General features: G+C 39.9%; 1 protein-coding gene across 1 annotated transcript in view; it reads right to left on the bottom strand.

The window, feature by feature from the left end:
* COL4A6 (collagen type IV alpha 6 chain) overlaps nt 1-18470 on the bottom strand; it is a 145429-nt gene that overhangs the window by 54794 nt on the left and 72165 nt on the right. The gene's annotated exons all lie outside the window — the stretch shown is intronic.

The raw sequence follows: 18470 nt of genomic DNA, 5'->3' as shown, positions 1-18470 counted from the left end.
AGTAAGAAATCTCCCCTTTTTCCTGGAAGGTTTCTTGCTACCCATGTGGTTGCAGGAACAGGGGAAGATAACAGTATTTTGCTATCAAGCTGACTGCTTCTTTTTGAGGTTGCAACCTCTATTTCCAAGCTGTAAAGCCCAGAAAGATTTTGTTTGTGCTTTAGATGAAGCACGTCAGAAAGACACAACAAGACTTAGATGGGTCACATGCCATCAGAAAGCACATTTTCATTACTGGAGATCAGTAGCATGGTTGGCTCAAGACTGGGATGGATTCCACTGTCCTTTCCTGCCTACCTTACAGTCAGGAGGTGGACTTTGATTTCTCAAGCTGACAAGAAGGGTGCAATGACTAAGCATCGCCCGAAGATGGCAATCTTTTCTACAAATGCAGAAATTCACGTGTGACCAATGAACATTTATTGTTCTATCACTAGAGATGGGCTGAGTAGCCTGGTACTTGTTTCTGTAGCCAGCCAATGCTAAAGAAAACTTGCTACAGATGCTCTGATATTTTATTAGCCTCAGAAGCTGTCTCTTGGCAACTGAATACTTAAAACAGAGTTTTGTGTTAATGCTTTTTTACTTTTTATTCAGTTCGAGAGAATCCAAAAGACTTCAACAGAATCTGCAATCCCAAAGTATCACCAGTAGCAAATGGCAGCTTAGGGCAATGCTACCTGCTGGCAAGACACTCAGTAGATTAGGTGAAGTTATGCATGCAAATAATTAAGCCTTATATTAAAAGATATAGAATGGAAGAGGAAGTAAAAAATACTCCCTCTTTCTTTTCTAGGGCTTATGTCCATGGTAGCGTATTTCCCTTCTATTTCCCTAACGCCTTAAAACAACAGAAGGAATGCAGCTCCCTGCTGCAAGGGTTTTAAAAATCTCAGCTGGAGATATACAAAGCCATAACTCCATGCCTTGGCAGGTAAAAGATTTTGCAGCTTATTTAAAAATTAATTTTCACTTGTTCCTAATCAGAGAATCGAAACAAACCATAATTAAACGTATCATTTAGGTACCTGTTCACACTAAATGATTTCAGTATATATTCCATATTTCTTCACTAAAGCAGCAGTTTTCTTTTTAACTGCAACAGTTCCCCTATGTCACTCCTTCTGTTGTGATTGTTTTATCCTGGCCACTTAACTGAGGTCAAGTGCATTTGTTTTATATCCTTTACATTTTCTACCTAGAAACTATGCACAGTGTGCACTTTCAGAGGCACAGGCTCCTATCTGAAAAAGCTTTTCTGTTGATTAGTTTTAGCTTTTTTCACTCTAGGGCAATTATCAACGGAATCCTTTATATCGGGAGCCATATGATCATAACATTAATCCCCAAATCTTCGGTGGTCCTTGACAACTGTACGGAACAAGGAGCATGTAAAAATCACGTTTTGCTCTTACTTTCAGTCTCAGCTTCAACTTTTTAATTTCCCATGGTCACAAGCTATTTCAGAGAGTCTTGCAGGCAACGTCTGGCTTGCAAGACATGGGTTGTGGGCTGTTTGCCTTAAGGCAACGTAGTAGTGGAGAGGCATATGCCAAATATGGGCACATTACTGCTGTAGCCAGCCACCACCCTAAAAAGGAACAGCACCCAAGAGGATGAATTCCTCATCTGTTTGAAATGCTTACACTTTTGTGTTCAATTATTTTGACTGCCCATTTAGTGACGGTGTTTCACAATGACTGGAACTGATATGAAATTAAAATGTTAGGAGGCTGCCGTTTCCTTCTGTTGTAAGTTACTTTGACAAATGTGGGACAGTAGATGGGACGGTAGGGATCGGTAACTACAAGTTCTGCTAGAGTTCACTTCTGGAGTGCTCTGAGGGAAGAAGTAAATGTCTTCTCTGTGATTTCAGGGTCCAAAAGTAAAAAGTTCTCCTTTACCTTAGTGCCCTACAGGAAAGATTTTAACAGCACTTGAAGATTTTGTCCAGTGTCTTAGAGTGTCACTAAAACCATAAAGGCACAGTAAAGTGCTTCTAATCTCTCTGATAATGTGATTATACCATGATAATCAAGCTCTCAAGAATTCCTACTGTTTCTTTTGAAGTCTGTGTGGATGGAAATCATGTTTTCCATGCTGGAACAAAGGACGTGCCTTCGCTGCTAAAAAAAAAAATGCATTTTTCATCACTGGGTAGCACTCCCATGAACCGCCCCAAGATAAAAGCACAAAGAAGAGCAGGCGCTGTGGCGTGCAGGAGCAATTCTAGGGTAAAAGCACAATTTCACCGCAAGGTAAACTCACGGGATTCAGTGCCAGGCAGAACTACTGCTTGACCTCAATGTGTTTACCTTATGGTAAAAGGTAAGTGTCTAGTCTTTACTGTGATTTGGCCTCTGGACTGCTCCTACTTGTTAGCTATCCCAAGGATAAAAAGAATAAATATCTCTTAGCAGTGAGGACAAGCTTAAACACAGAATGTGAACTATATCATATAGAAGCATCAGTCAATCAACAGAGCTCTCTGAATTTAGTCACTGAAGCAACATGGTATCGTTTTGGTTTTTGGCTGCATGACAACTTTTTTTTAGAGAGGAAAATTATAGAATTTCTACAGCACCAGCTAAGGACAAAGTCAATGAAATTCTTGTGACTTGTGAATACTTTCACAAATGTCAACTCGCATTTCATATTTCTGTAAAATATTGGCCTTGTGAACGATACTGAATCCACCTTTCTCAAACATATTTGCCTATCGGGCATTGACTACCCAAGCAGCACTAAATTATGTTGCCAATCTTTCTGTAATAAATATGCTAATAAAAACAAGGACAATTGCATCATCTCATGACAGACCATGGCCTTAATAAATAATGTCAGGACTTTGTCCAGGTTGTGCCACAAGTTCAACATGCATCATATGCATCCCTGCTATGCACTTAGTCCCTGCAAACCTTTAAAACCACAGAGATGTCTCAAATACTCAGCTTTCCATTCTTGATGTGCAGTTACCCAGAGGAAAAAATGCTTGAGATAGGAACCACCCATTGCTTCTGAATCACCACACTGCAGAAGGAGGTAAAACAAAACGGCCTGAAAAGCTACTTTGATCACAGTGTCTTTCAAGATGGAAGTTTCTGTAACATGTGTCTTCTTCCCTTCCCCCTTTTAATTCATCTGCATCCCAGACTATCACGTGGAAAGACCAGTAAGGTGGGTGATGACGGGCCTCCCTAAGGAACTCACTGCTATGCAATCAAACGCATCACAGTTTCTCTATTGTCCCTACCCCTTTTGCCAGCTCCAAAACCCCACATAAATTTTCACCCACTGAAGCAGAGCTGCTACACATAGCACTGTCAATTCGAAACGTTCGGTTTTTTTCCCCATTAGCTCTGTTAGCTTGGCGAATAAAGTGTAAATCTGTTTGATCTTCCCTGTGCAGAGGGACACACCTGATAGTGGTATGGAACAACTGGACATGCCCCTTATTTCAGGGACAAAAAATAATATACGTGTTTACTTGAGGCACAGTTCTATTAGCCTCACTCACTACAAACACTAACCCAATTTTTCATCACCAAAAAAAGCACCCTGAGACTCATGAAGAAGGACACAGGACTACAAACCAAGCAAAATTCTACTGATCAAGTAGGGTAAAATTGACCTTTATTTCAGTTACTAAATTATTAGACCTCTGTATTTCAAAGAGCAAAGCATGACTACTATTTTTCTAAACAAAATTAAGATCCAGTGTATTAAAAGAGCAACTGAATTTAAGCACCTATTTCAAGTGAAGGATGTTCATGTCTTCTTAAACTAAAGCATAAATCTATTAAACAGACCAAAAGCTCTTTTCCATGACATGGCTTTTGATCTCAGCTCCAGTATAGTATCATTTAGGTTGTACAGAATTCCACGCTCCTTCTGTAAGAGGAGAATTCAGTGATCACATTTTTTAATGGGTCTTATTCCACTCTTTCTCTTCATCCATCGTTCTCCCAAAACCAAAAAAGTTTTATCAACACAAAAAATTGTTAGTGACAGTGATTTACTTCACAAGTACATGCTTTGTAGTCTAAAGCATCTTACGTTCGGTTGACTGCATTAAAGCAAACCAAAGAGCTAACCATGAAACCATGATGGCCCTAAGAATGTATGTTCTTATATACTGCCTATGCTATGCAGAATCTAGCCTGATGTTTCAAGGAGGAGCTCCGTACCCTGCTGTACAGGGTAGACTGCGCAAGGCACTGCTCCTTTACATGCTCTGCTTTCACATAGGCCAATGGCAGGAAAAGATATTTATGCTTTGTAAGACCCAGCTTTAAACCATGGCCTTTCTCCTTGATCAGGGATGCCACGTTATGGAAAGGCGACACGTGACTTCCACTCCAAATCCAGATGAAGTGTCTATAGGTGACTTATCAACAGAAGGCAACAGTGTCCATTAGCAAGTAGGAGCCTTGGGTTTCCTTCTGAGCAGCAAGACTTTGTGCCTCCACCTCTTTTCTTCTCCTCCTCTACCTGCCCTACCTTTGCCGTGAGATTGCTGAGGCACTGATTGCCTCTTGCTAGATATACAGGACCTAGCACAAGAGAGCCCTGGTCTCACCAGGGGCCTCATGGTTCTGCTCTAATAATAATAATTACTGATGAAAAACACTTTGCTGTTTCTCTAAATTACAGGTCAGCTCACATTATCCAGCACCCAGCTCACATTCCAGAGTAAGCAATTATTTTCCCTACTGAAAAATGCTTTGTTCTTTTAAAGAAAATTGTTCTTCAATTCTTCTAAAAACTTTGGGAAGCTCTTGTTCAAAATGGCTTCTTTATTTCTATCACATAATTTACTGTTCCTTTACACAGTGTCTTGTACTTACATAGCATCAGATGAATAAACAAAACTATACATACAGACAGAAATAACGGACCAGAAAAAACATCCTGCCCTATAATTTCACTTCATTCGGCATCTTCCCCAAAATCTCATCAGGTTTTTTTGTTCCTTGTTCCTTGTTTTCTTACAGGATCGAGTATTCATTTTTTAATTTATTTTTAAGAGAAGAGACAAATGATTCCTGTATCATGTGAAACTATGCAATTTCATAATTCATTTTAGATGTTTTCCGTCCATATGAAGCAGTATTTGGCATGCTAACACCACAGCCTGTCAAGGCTGCTTTGGTCATCGTTGGAGCAATCACTTAATACCGTAATGAGCAACTACAGGCTGTTTCTCATAAAAATTTTCAATTTTAGCTCAAGTGATAAAGTTGATTTTGACAGTATTTCTATTATTTCTACTAAGCCTGACTAGGTATGACTGCAAGCAGAAAATCTGTGTGTTAAAAAAAAATACACACATACACACACACACAGACACACACACACACAATTTCCATTTTGGTTTTACACACTATTTTAAAAACATTTTAAAAAAATTAGTGAAATTTGATTCCCATAAATCATTTGTTTCCTGAATTCTCTACTTCATTAAAAGTATAGAACTTTTAGTTAAAAAAAATTGCAATTAACAGTAAACAAAATATAAATATAGAACTGCTTACAAACCCTGGACATTTAAAGAAAACTATATTTTTAAATTTGAAATTTAACTCTCTGAAAAGCTTGGTTTTTAGAAAGCTCAATTTCCAGTAAAAAACTTATTTAACATGCAACTCAACCAATTCCACATATTTGCTATTTCTATTTCTAAGGCACAAAAAGACAACTATGTGGTCTTTATCCTGCCATGGACAATGCCAGTAATGATGACTCAGACTTAAATCTAGTAAATTATTCCATTTCATACTTCCTAACCTTTAAACGAACTACTTTAAAAAGCTACTAAGAGAGCCAAAAAAGATTACTTTTTAACTGAAGTTGCTTTTCTGCTCTGATATATTGAAATGTCCCAGGTAGATAAGAAAGTAAGAGCATATGGAACAGCTCCAGGCCATGGAGAACATAGATAACTTGAAAGTAAGTGTAAGTCACTTGTGGGTTGTCACATCTCTTTGAGAGAGGCAAAGGGTAGACGATAAGCTCCCTGCACTTCAATCAGAAGAGAAGTGGATCTATGTTTAACACTTGGAGTGTCATACAGAATGAGAGATGTTACAGAAATCTAAAGATATTATTCGTCTGGATTTTTTTAAATCCAAGAACAAGCAGCAGCATTTCCTAGCACAGCAGTGCTTCAACTCATATTTCAAGGAAATGAATAACAGCTGTATGAAAACAGCGAGATAAAACTTATTTTTAAAGGGTTACGCTATATATTTGAATGACATTGACTTGCCCTTTCCATGATCTTCACTCAGAATTATGCCTCTATTTCGGAAGAAACCATGTGAAGGAGAAACCACATGGTAGACCAAGACTAGATACCAATGTGTTACATCCCAAAGTATCACCATATCAGAGGTGATCACCTTTGCGTCCTCTCCCTCACCCACTGTTTTTTAAGCTAATTGGCCTTGATTCCCCAGACAGGCTGCCCAGGTGATACATTTATCTGGGATGAACTTTTCACTACTTGCCACTGCAAATGAGTTTTTTTTGGCTAGTTTGACTGATATCTTTAGGGCCTTTTCTATTTTAAACTTGAAGGGCAAATAACAATTTATGTAGAGGTAATGGCACAGCCTAGGAGCACTGGCAACTGGCACTGCTCCTGCCTCTGAAATCACGCACACATAAGCCTGACTTACAGGCAACGGAGGAAATTTGGGACAAAAAAAGAAGGTAACAGCGGGCAAGAACTCCTCTCCACACCTCATGGAGCTCTGGCATTACATTACATTCATTACCATGCTAAAAAATAGGGCTTATATTGAAAGGATGGATTATATGATTATGAAATCTTAATAAACAAACTGCACAAGCTGACTTCAATTTACTTAAGGAACTAAGCATTTTTTATTTAACAAAAGAGCATAGTACAGCCAAAGGTTTGAATGGTTTATGAGATTTTATGATCTTTTGCAACCTCAGCTCATCCTCTCTCCCTCAAGTCTTTAGTGCTTAATCTCTAAAAAATGTTTTAGAAAGCCTTTACAGTTCCCTGATCTGTTCACTTAGGACAGCAGCTGTCATAACATTTCCTGCCCTTAACTGAGAGAAGGGCACCTCTGAGTATTGTGTACACCTCTTGACAACAGCACAAGTCAGGAGCTGAAGTTTAATACAAAAGTATTAGGTATTTCAGAATAAAATTCAAACATCATAGAGTTTCTCCAGGACTTTCTCCCTTTTTCCTGATAGAAAAGGAAAGAAGAAGAGAGAGCAGATGCAAAGCATTTTCCCCCAGAGTGCACACAAGTACAGTGTGAGAACGTGGCAGTAGCCAATGACCAAGTGACATCTCTTCAGCGCTCTGTCCCCAGACCAGGAGATGTGTCAGAATGAAGAAAGGGGGCCACATCCCTGACTCTACCAGCTTTGGCTGCCAGGCTTTTCTCTAACCAGATTGCTCTGCAGACACCACTGACTGGTTCTAATGCCAAATATTTTCTGTCCCTTCCAGGCCAGTAAAGTCTTTTATGCTGTTACAGGACAGCAGGTATCTACATCACTATAGCTCTAGCAAGCGAGCAGATAACTGGTTATAATCAGTTTCCAAGTTTATTGAAGATCGTGTGAGTTAAAAGCGTAATTAAAACTGCTTCATTTGTGAGTAACTGATAGTGATATGCTGTACACAACTGTGACCTGCAAAGAGATGGGTAGCCCACAATTACTGCCAGCTTTGCTTTGCATCCTTCTTGTTCAGGCCTTTCCTATCCCTCTTTCTGGTAGTGCTCTTATTGCCCTCACAAATACTTTGCAGCCTGCTTTTAAACCTTGTGTTTAAAGTTATCTCTTACTCAATAACTTATTTTTTCAATCAATCAGGCAAATGGGATCACCTAGTTTTATCGCATATTTTAATTGTTTGTATCTGCTGTTCTTTACATGACCAACTTAATATGGATGAACTTGATCTGCACAGTGGGGTTTAATAACTGGGCTTATTATACAATTTGAAAGGCCTTGCTACATATACGTACATTGTGGCTCTGAAAAATTTGTTAAAGATCAAGCGCACTGTTTTTCACAAAGTATTTAAAGCGGTTTTACCTAATGCACTACTGTGGAAGATATCAAACTAGTTATAGATATTAGACAAGTCCCAGTGGCTTTATGGGCTGCTATAGAACAATAAAGTATAATTACATTTCTCTGAACGGTTGATCAGATGAGGACTGATGCCCATGAAACTGCAGCTTCTGACTTGCTCTAAGATATACGCTACATTACATGGCTTATTCAGGGATCTTCTGTGGGGTCACAGAGAAAGAATATGGAGTGTTGTGTCATTCTCCCTTTCACTTATCCCTAGCACCCTACAGAACAAACCAAAAAAGCCCAATGTGTTTCTAAAGAACTGCTTAACCGAATAGCTACAATGAACTTTTTGCTAACTCTCTCTCTGGCTGGCATTTCCAAGCTGCCTTCTTCATGGACTCAAGTGACAGAAGATTCATTGTTGAAAAAAATGTTGTCAGTAGAAAATTAGCTGTATTAAGTAGTGTGCTGAACAAGTGAAATCTTGCCAGCGTCAGGGCTGTTAAGACTATTAAAGGGACATTGTATCTAGAAAGGCAGACAGCGTTCAGCCATATGCTGATGTGGGACTGACTCCAAACCTCCCGAGGGTCAGCTGTGTCCAGACCCATTGGTTTGCTTTGGGCTCCTCTCTAGTTCTTTGTCTTAGAACAAGCCCAATTTCAAAATTTCTAGTCCCCCCCCATAAGCAAAGGCTGTAAAAGTTAGTGTTTCCTCAAAGATACAGCAGGGATAATGGGCACAGAGTAGATCCTAGGAGGAAGGGAGTGCCCATACCAGTGTTTTCCAAGTACAAGGACTACTCCTTGGCAGAGAGGATGGTTTTAAGTCCTCACAGTTGCACCGAGGGGCAATGTTGCTGACTTCCACACGTTCAGTCTGTGCATTGAGAAAGCTGCAGTTCAAATCCCTGGGAAGCAAATAACCAGAAGGAACTGCACACCGCAGCGGTTAATTCTCACAAAGCACTGCCTCTGCCCATCAGCCTTTACAGCACCCACAGAGAGCTGAAGATTTTAAAAAAGGAAGGCTGAGCCAGGAAGGAAGAGAATAGGGAATTACTAATAAATAGGTGAAAAGCACCTCTGCACTGGGTCACAATTTCTAATACGTTATAACCTTTGATTGCTTTTCTCATTCTGCCTGGGAACTGAAAATCAAGCACAACCAAGGCATGCACTACTCCCCCAGTGACGTAGAGATAAGAAGATTACTCAGAGATAAAGAACAGACCCAGAAGCGTGAGACTATACAGTGGGATGAAGAGACGGAAAATGAATTACATAAGCCCCTTCTGCTCTACGAACAATACAGAGAGCTTTCTATCTCCCTCGTACTGTGGGAACAGAGGGTGTCTCACATTGGAAATTCCCCAAACATGACTTGCAATGAGTAAAGAAAAGAGTAAGGATGAGGCAACCAGAAACGGAAAAACAAAAAAAACTTTGGGGCTTCCATGCATGGAAAGTGACCGCTTATCTTACATGATACCTTCTTGGCCTCCTAAAGGACGTCATACTAGAGACAAGAAAATAGTTCACGAACCTTCTTGTGAAACTTCACTCACTCACTGGTGCTTTTCATTGCAATTGCAGCTACAGATAAGTGATTCCCTGCTTTGGTTTCTAACAGCAGGCAAACCAAATTCCCCATCTATTTAAAACTTGTCAGTTATCATGGGGAACTCATTTCCACAAAATATATCCGAGTACAATGTTTTAGAGTATTTTTACAGGAGTAGTCACTTAGAGGAGAAGAATAACATGCAGATTTACAAGAACAATTCAAAAACATTACTTAAAGACTTCTAGCAAAGACTGAATGCCTCAGGGCACTTCCAGAGAGAAACCAGCCACTAATCAATAGGAGCTAGGAAGAAGCTGGGGATGCCAGACTTCGGGATATTGTTTCACGCTCACCTGCTGTATTCCCCACTAAACAATGGAGAGGGTAGGCAAGATCCTTCCCTATTTTTTTCTAGCCTGGTGACAGCAATGTTCCTCTCTTTGGGCAATTTCAGACCCAGACCTGGACTCTGCAGCCAAATCAAATCCATTTTTAAATTACATAAGAGGATTTGGGGTTTTTTTTTTTTTGTTCCTTCAGAGAAAACCCGATAAAGTAACTGCTTACTTGATGTAGATTCAAAAACCTTCAAAATGTTTTCTGCCAGGCTGAGGCTATCAATGAATCAGATCAGTGAACTGCTATCTGGAAATGTCACTGGACTGCAGTTTATCTGAATAGATTATGGTAAAAAAGGTTAGAGGTAATCTGAGCAAAAAATCATGTAATGTAAGAGACATATCAGGGCAGACTGATCACTTATTTTCCACGGCAATTATTCTAGAGCAACTACTCCTCTCAAAGAGTCATATCTGAGAACTATTTTAATACAGACACTATAATATCACATTCATCTGTTAATTAGCAGCTGTGGTTTTACTCAGGTTATTACTTGCACAGTTTTCGCAGTTCTTACAGGTGTTCAAATGCTGTCCTTCCTGTGAAGCTGTCAACCTTTTCATTGTATTCCAGCTGTAGCAGTATCACTTATCTTAAATGCTGCAAAATTATCAATAAACTAACAGAACAGTCTTCATATTTAATGGTGTGACATAGAATCTTTATAAAAGTTACCCAATCTTTTCTTATTACTCCTTCTCCGGAATTTGGTATTCTAGCTAGTACTATGGCTGGTAGTAATAGAGTGATATTAGTTCTTCTTACTGCATTTTGTAATGAGTTATATATTGAGGTGAGTTGGATACAGAAATGGCTTAGTGCTAACTGAAATAGTACAAATTAAATTTATTTTACTATTTTGAATAAAAAATAGCTGCAGTTTTTCAGGTACTAACTATAATGTAATAACTAAATAAAAGATGACTTTTTTATGTTTGTGATTATGTGCTCTCTGTTTCCTGAAAATGTAAAGTGAATCATTAGAATATGAACAAGAGACACTTGGATCACAAGCCTAACATTGGCCTTCTAAAAGCAGACTCAAATGCCCATACCCATTTGTCTTGAGTTTCTGAGAGAGCAAGCTTGTAAGATACTGAAAAATCCGAACCTTTCCTCCGACTCAGCTTGCAAGCTAAGTCATAACCTAACCTACTCTGGACCAGGATCTGAACACTGCTTTTTTGGCTCACTTTTATCATCCTGGAACATCTAATTATTCTATTAAATTCCACTGTTACCCCTAAAATGTGTATCTATAAATTGCCACAAGTAAAACAATACTCCAGAAAAACAATCTTGTCTTCTTCCCTCTGTTCTTACAGGCGCTGTTGCTTATGTCCCTTCTTCCTGTCCTATACCCAGTGCTGTGCTATTACAACCAACTTTTAGCACTGGGTACGTTGCAACTCAGAAACCAAGCCTGAAACTGGTATCTGATCCATGCAGCGCAGAGCTACCTCTAAGCCTTACTATTGTATCATTCATTAACATTATTCATCTGTTGAAGAAAGTAGCCTTTTTTGGAAAAAAAAAAAAAAAAGTTAAAAAATACCAGTTGTAGTCACCAGACCGTGTCCCCCACACTAAACATTCTGTTTACAGGAGGGAAACAGAGCAAAAGTTCTCATTATCTACTAGGGTCGTTCAGCCCCAAAGGATGCTTCTAGTTAGAAGGCAGGCAGCGAAAGTAGGGCATTCACAGATCTGTCCGGCAAGGGGGCAGTGGCAGAACAATAGATTCTCTGCTAACAGTTTCCCCTACATTTTGCCTCCCATAGCCTTCCCAGCATGTTCCTGGCACTTCAGAGAGCTCTGAGCGGCTTTCCCTGCACTGGCTTCTGCTAAAAACAAAATTGTCTACTGGAACAGATAATATAAATCAAGATTTAAAGTCCAGATGGGAACCCTTTGCATATTCAAGATAGCAAATTTAGAACAAAAACTCTTCCCAGAGACCTGCTACACAACAGAGCTGAGGGGAGTTTTGCAAACATGTAAACAATTCACTTTAAAGGGGAAAAAATAGAGTCTGTGAATTCTCATCTATACATTGCTTGGAAATACACTGACCAAAGCAGAATGAGCAGAGGCCTGCAAACCTCCAAACGTAGCATTTGGCAAGACTCCAGTTATCTCTAGAGGCTTAAGCAGAGCAGGTCCAGGCACAATTTTACTGCAGTGCCTGATAACAAGAAGCGGCAGTCAGCCAGTGGCCAGCTTACTAGGCAGTGTCAGAGTTGAAACTGCAATTAGTAAAAATAACTTCAAACCAAAGTCAGGGAGAGAAATAAAATAGAAAAGATTTTTCATTTCTCCTAATAAGTGCTGCATATTAATCAAGATAAGGACGGAAATGAACTCTTCACCTACTTGAATTCCCACTGGCTAAGGTATATAGAATAAATGATTAATTCCAACATTGCTTGTCATCACTTAAATTGTATGTTTAAGTCCTTGGACATTTACTGCGTGGCTGTATTAACACTCCAAAAAGCTTCATTCATTTGTTGGTATAAACTACACTTCCAGTCTGCTTAATCTTTGACAGACAGGTCTCATTGTCCCCAAAAGCCCTCGCTACACAATACAACAAAGACTTAAATGACTCTGTAGGCTGGCCCTGCTACCCACAGTGCTCTGCGCTTCCTGCCCATATATCCCTGGAATTCATGACCATGCAGATTACTAAATTACACACTAGGCCAGGGATTAAGCATAGCTCTTTGTATGGGAGCATCTGAGGTCTGGAAGAAGATTTTACCTGTCACGGTCTGTGCTCATTAGGCCTTGATGAGAGACAGAAGGAAGCAGTGCTGCAGAAGATCACAAACACTGCTGTGTGATAATCAGCGATCTGTATATGATGACAGGATAACCTGACTGCTGCTGCCCTACACACAGGTCTAGGGAGCTTTAGACAGACAATAACCAGCCCACTATTTCCAAAGCAGCTCAGCAGCTACTTCCCTCTGGGACTAAAAGGAGAGGAGGCTCACTGTTTGACAGACTGCGAGCCAGAGAATGGCCGCCTTCGTGCCCAAGCAGAACTGAAACGTCTAAGGGTGAGGAATGTATGCTGCAGTTAAGCAAACACACCAACAAGCCAAAGGGAGGGGAATTCCAGCTCATCAATTGTTTTAAATTATCTGCTCATCAAAGCTGGAATTGCTTCTGGTTGTTTTCAGAATGTTTAAGAATCATATAGCTGAAAAAAAAATTAAACTAAGAAAAAGAGGTTTGAACTAGCAGCATAAATTTAAACAATTCAGAGACATCAAATACCTTTTATCCATATGTACATACAAAAGTCACATTGCTTTCCATTTAAAAAGTCACATTGCTTTCCATTTAAAAAGCAAAAGCCTTCAGTAGGTCTTAATTTTCACATCTAGATATGAAGAGAAGAGTAGTCTATCCAATTGCAACTGGTAGGTTAGCAACCCTAGGCATTGGCTAAGTCTGGCTAGAAGATCAGAGTTACTGTAGCCAGGATGATATAATGAGGGAAACGAGGAAAAGTCTGTAGATATAGCTAGCATATTTTATGAAACCAAACTCCTTTTTGCTTAGGAAGCAGGTGTCACTGCTTCATTTGGCTTCCTTCTCTTCACATGCGTATTCTCCATTTCAAAAAGGAAATACTGACATCTTCTACTTTTTATGAGTTATGTTGACACATCCATGATGGTCTGAAAGATGACGTTGCGTTTCTCACTGTATTTTGCACTCACTTGGAGCTCGGTGAATAACAAGAATTATTTGAGGTCTGAGAGGTACAATGTTCACAGCATGGTCAGTTTTATGGCTTTGTTTCACAAGGCAAACTCTGCTAACAAAACATACTGAATGTGCACTGGTACATCACAACGCAGCGATGCTTTCGTTCAGCATCGTCCTGTTACATCAAAGAGTAGCGTTACTACGTGCCAACTCGATGACACGTCATTTAGAGGAACCAAAATTACCTCAGATCTGCAAACAGCCTGCTAGCAGCTCAATAAAACTTGCAATACCCCAGAAACCTCGGAGGACAGAAACCTTAACTAGAGCACAGGCCCTGGAAGCAGACTCTGGTCTGCATGGACTCAGCAGGGCTCTTTGGAAGTTGCTGCCAGTGTTCCTTTGGCAGCCAGCACAGCCGCTGTTGAGCTACACAGATACACAGACAAACTGCTCTAAGCCCTACAGCCATCCTACAGCCATCAGGCAGGGAACAATCACTAGATTGCTGTTTGAGAAAAACAAACAATGCACACTTTAAACGAATAGAGAGAAAAGAATCCGTTATTGATTGCTGCTACAAACCGGCTTTATATTTCCCTTATTCATGAAATCAGTCCAATTTCAGTTAAACCACAGCTATCTATAGCAATGTTTTTCCATAGGGCATTTTTTAAAGCCACATGCCATGCTGTACTTGGATAGTGTGCAATAAACAGTGCCCTCAACCACACACACACACCAGTCCCCTTCAGACACTAGATTAAGTTGTTCATAATCCATGTAAGCGTTCATCATGGTCTATCCTTTAGGCAACAGGAACTGCAAAACAGTGAAGATGGCTTAATGCACTCTCTGTGTCTGGACCTCTCAATAAACATTCATTTCCGTGGCGTTTCAGATCATCTGAAGACCCCAGGGTCTTCTCACTGACAGCAATGCAGACTAGTAACAGCTTCAGCAAAGTTCGACACTGATGGCAGAGAGAAAAGATTCGGGCCCACTATCTCTCATTCCTCCACTGCCACTGCTGCTGCCAGTGCAGCTGATCTTTGCTTGGCTGAATCAGTGTCAGCAGAAACGTTGTCTTATATCTGTCTCACTGGCTAGAAATGCCAGCTCTGCAAGTGTCTGCAGACCAAAGCCTAAGAGGAATCATGCCAGCGAGAAAGGCTAAAGGGTCAAGGCTTAAAAATAGAAAAAAGGAAAAGGAATTTGAGAAGTAAAAGAAGATAAAGGTAAGAAATACAGAAGAGGTGCAGCTGTACTGTCCACCTTCAGTCTGCAGCACAGACTGGGCAGCACTCAAGAGGAAAGCCTATGAAGTCTGCTTCATCAGCCACCCCTCTGAGTATGCTACAGTGAAGTGCCCATGCAGATAGCTTGCGGCAGGGGAATGGCTGGGTCCTTGCCCCACCGTGGAACTGAACCCTGGGGCGCACATGGGAGACTCTTGCTAGCTGGTTCTTACATGAATCTGGTGGCCACTTCCCTGTTCTCGGGTACTGCTCCAAATGGTAAAGCCACCTAACATTCACAGAAACACTGAATGGCAGCTTCACAGGCGCCCACTGGGACGGGCAGGCTGCAGAGTCGAGGCTTCATTTTCCCACTTCTCAGGGAGGACATACACAAGCACAGGACTTAAATCCTGAACATCAGGATTTTACTTGAGTCTCAAAAGTTGCATCATCATCAAGTCTCAAATTGAAGAAGTTGAGACTGAATTCTTCAATTCTTCTCACTCGTTTTACCATTAGTATCAAATCAGTATTATTTAGTCTGATAGCAGTTTCTTTTCTACTGCTACACCACTGTAGTGTTAACAGCCCACATTGAATTTGTTAAAGAAATAACTATCAAGTACCACTGAGTTTTTTTTCCTCTCTACTGATGCATTTTTTGATGCGTGTACCCTTTTCAATGTGTTGGCAACTTTAAGGGTCTTTTTCGTAAGTATTCTCAAGTCCTGCAGCCTTCCATGCAAGCAAAAGAGATCAGATCCTCACATGTATTTAGCACTTTACAGAATGGCACTTGGAGAAACAGTACCGTCTTGAAGGTACCTTGCACCACGGACTATATAAGCTAATGATTGTATATACTCTAAATTGTGATCTACATACCTTCAGCCATCTAATAATAGTAAAATTAGCAATCAGGTCTTCTTTTAATTAAATGAAGAATGCTCCATCTTGATCTATACTCAAATTATTAAAAATAGGACATTCCACTGCTTCTTGCAGTGTTTTTATTGCTCCTTAGCCCTGTTGAGAACCTGCACGCTCTGAGAGCACGTTTACCTGGTCAAGTATGCACAACTGAGTGCTGCCTCCACTCCACTCTAAGCCTGCAGCCAGCTCCAGGGCAGAAGCTACTTGAACATATCAGTATGGGCCTGCCTCAATCAGACCGTATATACTCTCAGACTCTTTCTCTGGCTCACGTTCCTTGAGTATCTGACTCTTCAATATTGCTCGTGGGTGCACTGAGGATTGTTTCGTTTTCAACATATCGTGGATCCATTTAATGGATATTCAAACATCCCTTTTATGCTTGCAGTGAACACTAATGCCAGATGCTCTACAGTTTCAAGCAGATAGATCAAAATCCAGATTTGCCCCCTACAGTTTGGACCAGTTCCACAATTTTATCCCAGTTGTGTGTTTTTCTCCAAAAATCAGTAAATGTAATGCTTAGAAGAAAAGTTCTTTGGTGCAGAGCTTTTCTTTTGGTGTTTATACAAAGTACAATTGGTCCTGACGTGTAACTGAGGCCCCAGGCACTGCTGTATTATAAACATCGAAAGTAATGACTAGAACCAAAGAAAGTAGAGCCTTTGCACAAATGTTCATTGTAGAACATGAGCCATTTGGACGGCGTCTTCCCATCCTGCTAGGAAATGTTCACTGCCCACAATTATAAAGCTGTTACAGGAGAGCTATATTTCTAATTTACTGGGAGAGATGGTGCAAGCAATCTCCTGCATTGTATTTGTAGCAGGGTGCAGGTTCAATGCAAGGAAAAAGTAATATAGCATGGAAAATAATCTCTTTCACAATGACTTTTCTAGTTAGGCTTAAACATAAAAGCAGCATGAAATTCTGATATTCTTGCACTGACACATAGCTTCTGCAGCTGTGTTTGTTAATAGCTTTCCAACAGAAAAAAAGCCCTTTCAAATTGATTTTTTCAAGTGTTATGTCCATATGGAAAGAACAGTATATCAAACTGTGTGTTGTGTGGCAAGAACCACAGAAATCAAGTTAAACAGTCAATTTGTAAATATGCTTTTTGTTGAGACTGGAATGCTAATTTTATACGGCACATACAAATCTTAAATTCAACCTAAACAAATTCAAGGATGAAGCAGATTTTAAGAGTATATACCTAGAACTGTAGGTTTTGTTTACTTCCAAACTTGTGCAAAATATTTGGAAATTTATATAAACATAGGAAGCACCAGTTCAGAAAGACTCACCAGGAAAATGAAAAGCACACTAGTAGTAGTCATAACTACAATTCACCAGTTCTTTATCTTGCAAGATTTAGGCTGCCTCACTCTTGAAATACAATAGTTAAAACAGCTAACTCCATAAAGCTGAAATGAGATCAAATGCTATATGCTTAGCAAAAAGAGTAAACCCTACTAGTTCTGACAAGCAAGTGGTGCTTGCTACGGTTTTGGAAACCTTCCAAAGTTTGTAACCTGAATAGCTAGTTTAAGATGTGCTTAGAAAGAATTAGGGTAGGGAGTTTCTGATATGCAGTGGCATTTTAGGAGCAAGCAAAGGGCACCCGATACAAATATTAGAATTGTGCATACATTTGTTCAGAATACATTTATATTCAAAGCTACCTAAGATCTCAGGCCACTCGACTTAACAGAAAAGGTTACAGTTCCCATATGTTCACATTTCATGGTGAAGTGAACAAATATTTGTCTGATCAGTATTCTCCTCCAGCAAGCTCTTGCTAGATTTGGAAAATGACTGGACAGCAGCAGCAGTCTCAGGCTGTACAGACCGAGCAAGATTAGAGACCACACTGACAACAGCTCAAAACTAGTGCTTCCCGGAGTTTCTAATATAAGTAAGATTACGCTTAACCAGCTAGCTTTCACTTTGAATAGCTATAGCTTCTGCCCTAGTCAATGATCAGTGAAGCTTTTCACTCACACCTTTGTATGTTTAAGTATTTTTTCAGGTTTTGCTTAGTCAGTGAAACTGTTCTCATGGTAGCCTTTATTTTGAATACAAGGCTACGCACATATTCTTCTGCCTAAACGAGGGCAAGGAAGGCTAGCTCTAAGGCCTCTCTTAAAAAAGACAACAATGACTTGTATAGCCAGCAAACCTGTACTCTATGGTACAGATCTCCATTTGTTACTTGTAATATAAATCAAGAGTAGCATCACTGAAATCAGTCAAGGGACTTCTTATGCTAGCCACCAGTTTTCACCAGTACAAAAGAACAAAATTCCAGCAAAGCTAAACCAGAGGAAGTTCTGATGTTTCTCTGATATTTCTCTGCAAGAGAAGTGTAGTAATGCCACAGAAGCAGAGGGAACTTCAGATTTGGTATTTGTCAACATTTTCTTTAATTGCATGACTCAATTTTAGGAACATACTTCTAGAGTATATATCTCTCTATTTAAAACTCTCCCATCACACACACAGTCACTCAGTAAGCTCTTAATCTTCAAT

This window comes from Struthio camelus, chromosome 11 (genome assembly GCF_040807025.1).
Source record: "Struthio camelus isolate bStrCam1 chromosome 11, bStrCam1.hap1, whole genome shotgun sequence".
Lineage (NCBI taxonomy): Eukaryota > Metazoa > Chordata > Aves > Struthioniformes > Struthionidae > Struthio > Struthio camelus.
Note: the sequence above shows the minus strand (reverse complement) of the source record. Positions and strands in the feature narration are given on the sequence as shown.